We start from the raw sequence: 3293 nt of genomic DNA, 5'->3' as shown, positions 1-3293 counted from the left end.
GTTTCTCTAGAGAACCCTGCCTAACACATCCTGTAAAGAGTTACAGTCTTGGAAACTCCCAGGGGCAGTTCTATCCCACCTTATAGGGTTGATTTGAGTCAGCATTGACTCAATGGCCATGAGTTTTGAGTTTAGGGAGAAACTATAGCCTTGTTCTGTGGAAGGCCATTTTGATGGAGAGGGGAGGGCCAGGAGCACATGGCTCTCCCTGGACTGTGGCAGCAGAGTTGGTTACCTGTGATTAGGTGGACACAGAGGGATTTGCAGCATGAGGAATGAATGGCTCCATTCACATTGGGGCCAGCTTTCCAACTTTGGGCTTCTGGAGTTCCCACGGTGCTGAAACTTGTGGTGTCTAGAAAAGTGGCCAAGGAGCTCTGGTGGTATACTGTGTATATGCATTGACCTGCTAACCTCAAGATCAGCAGTTTGAATCCATTAGCCGCTCTTCGGGGAGGAAGATAAAGCTTTCTACTCTCTATCGCAGGGGTCCTCAAACTTTTTAAACAGTTACTGACCCTCAGACCATCAGAGGGCCGGGCTATAGTTTAAAAAAACAACAACTCTGAACAAATTCCTATGCACACTGCACTTTTTTTTTAAGGGTGGAGACAGACCTAGTCATGGACACGGCGGCCTGCTGGGTCTCCTTGCTTTATTAGTTTCCAGCCAATGAGTTCAGAAAGTTGGAGAGGGTGGGGCTGACACCAGGAGCTCTGAATGTACTCTCCTGGGGCAGGCTTGGCAGGTACAGACTGTGGGACAAGACCTCCCAGGTCCCACCGGGGACTGGTAGGAAGACCATGGATCAGTGGCTGCTCTTCCACACAGATGGATACCTGGGACTCAGGGGTTGTGCCATGGGCCTGCATGCCCCAGCAGATCACAGACCATCAGTGCCCTGGTGAGCCTGGAAGGATTTGACCAGAGCGATTCATGCAGTGACCGGGCTGGAGCTGCCGACGGGGACATGGCCTTGTACTGGTTGCATCGGCTCACACAATTTAGGGGGTTAGCATGGCCCCTGGTGAGGGCTGGAGCCCCTTTGGGAATTAGGGCTTATAGGGATGAGACCAGACAGGCAGGGAGGGGCCTCCAGGCTGAGGAGAGAAGCCAAGGGTGGTATGTCTTTCAAGATACAGACACCCTAAGACCAGAGTCCCAGCCTTGAGCCTCGAGCCTCGGAGGCCAAGATGAACCAGCCCTCGGCCCCATCCTGGCACATGGGGTAGGGTCATCAGGAAACAACCCCCCCCCCTCCGTGCCTGAAGGTCAGTAGGCTGTAGTTCTAAAGGGGGGTGACCAATGCCTGTGGCTGCTTGGGGTTGGGCTGCCCGCTTACTTCCCCTGGGAGGCAGATTTGTTGCCTTTAGGGATGAACTTCAGGGAGCTGCTGAATATTCAGAAGCGGGACTGCCCCCGCTTGGGGCCATCATTGAGGAACTCTCGTGGCCAAGCCTGTGGCCGCGTTTACTGCAGGACACCTTAAAGGCCCCAGGCTGATTGCGCTCGGGCTGCTTGGCCACGCTATTATCGTGGATGGTCTCCGTGAAGGCTGGCCATGGCGACAAGTGCTCCGTACTTGGAGTGGCTGGAGAACAGCTCGTAGCCGCACTTGGCACACCCGTAGACAGCAGGTTCAAAGTGATTCTGGAAAACCTCGCCCCTGGAGAAGCTGCAGAAAGACAGTGCCACTAGGTTCCCATCCCGCTCTCACACTCAGACAGCTCCTAGTGCACCAACCCCACCGCACAGATCTTGTTTTGAAGTAAAAAACACAAAACGGGCAAAAACACCCTGCAGGCTGGATAAATGTCCTCAGCGGGCCGCATGTGGCCCGCAGGCCGTAGTTTGAGGACCCCTGCTCTATGGGGTCACCATGAGTCAGAATTGACTCAGTGGTAGTGGGTAGAGAAGGGATCCCGTTCTGAAGGGATCACAACAGGAGGTCCTGGATAGAGTGAGAGAAAAATGTGGAACATAACTCGAAATCCAAGTCCAGGCTCACTACTGATCAGATAGAGACTGGTGGCACCCTAGAGACTATGCTGAGTCACCCATCAGGTCTAAAAATGAACTCATCCCCATGGCTCAATTCTCAGCCACAAACAATAGACAGGTCCATAATTAAATAATAAACCATTTGAAATCAAAAGGGCAGCATTTACCCAAAGACAGAGTTCAGAAGGTTTAGGAAAGAAGGCTAACTGGAAACAAGAAACAAAAGGAGGAAGTAGGATACGTAATGTTACATTCCTGGTGGGTATTGCAATCAAGGAGATGAAACAAAATCTGTATGAATTGTTGAATGGAAGCCCAATTTTCTCTGTAAGCTTCCACCAAAATCACAATAAAAAGTTTTATCTATATGTATATATGTATATGTATGTATGTATTTGGACCGCTTCATTAGAAACACGCGCTTGGTGAATGGTAGGTACTTGGGAGTTGTTCGAAGCCTGAAGGAATAGCTATTTATGTGTACGTGCACGTATGTATAGCTGTATAGTTCAGAGGCTTAGAGGCTCGAGCGGGCCTACAGTCAGGCTGGCTGCAGAGGCAGACTCATGGGCAGACATCCTTGGAGACCATGCTGTGCGCTGTCGATCATCTTCTCCTTATTCTCCCCACGGAGAGAGATCTGACCAACACTTTCTTTTATCTTCTGCAAACTGAGGCAAACGCAAGGGTGTAACTTTCCCAAAGGTGTCATGGCAGAGCCAGGCCAGAACCAGCCCTCTAGTCCCGGAATCCCGCCCAGGTTGGCGGTCCTGGCCTGGGGATGGAGTGTGGCCGTTGGGAGGGGCTCTCTGAGTGGTAGCAGAGCTGCTGGAGGGAGAGCAGGTTGAGCTGGGTTGGTATGGAGCCATGGCCTCTGGGCTATGGGCCCCTGGGTCCCCCCTACCCTTCTCTGGAGCCTGCTGACATAGACAAGCACCACTGTACACACAGGCCCAGTCCTTCATAGGCCCTGAGGCTCTCTGCTGATAGCAAGGGCCATCCTCCAGGATACACACGTTCGTTCGTTCTCTCTCTCTCTCTTCATTTTATCCTTTCTCTGTCTCTTTCTGAGAGACTGATACTCACAGGATTCCCAGGATTCCCAGGAGACAGGCACCTACCTCTTCCCCACGAAGGGGGGCGGAATGCCGACTCCCGGAAGTTCAGCCTGCTCTGTGCTGCAGGGAGGTGAGGGCTGGGGTGGGATGGAGGCCCACTGAGGCTGAGTCACCCCTTCTGAGTCAGGGATCCTCCCCTCTTCTCCCCTCCCCCTCCCTTCCCCCTCTCCCATG

The 3293-nt window shown here is 52.7% G+C and overlaps 1 protein-coding gene and 1 pseudogene across 11 annotated transcripts in view; one reads left to right on the top strand and one right to left on the bottom strand.

Moving 5' to 3' along the window:
• EPB41L1 (erythrocyte membrane protein band 4.1 like 1) overlaps positions 1-3293 on the top strand; it is a 162555-nt gene that overhangs the window by 72357 nt on the left and 86905 nt on the right. The window lies entirely within an intron of this gene.
• The window catches only part of LOC123522314, a 7621-nt pseudogene continuing 5697 nt past the window's right edge, over positions 1370-3293 (bottom strand).

The sequence above is a fragment of the Echinops telfairi genome, unplaced genomic scaffold, assembly GCF_000313985.2.
Source record: "Echinops telfairi isolate 266 unplaced genomic scaffold, ASM31398v2 ScPeMD7_5592;HRSCAF=6446, whole genome shotgun sequence".
In the NCBI taxonomy this organism is placed as follows: Eukaryota; Metazoa; Chordata; class Mammalia; order Afrosoricida; family Tenrecidae; genus Echinops; species Echinops telfairi.
The sequence above is the reverse complement of the archived record's forward strand: the minus strand, read 5'-3'. Positions and strand labels throughout refer to the sequence as shown.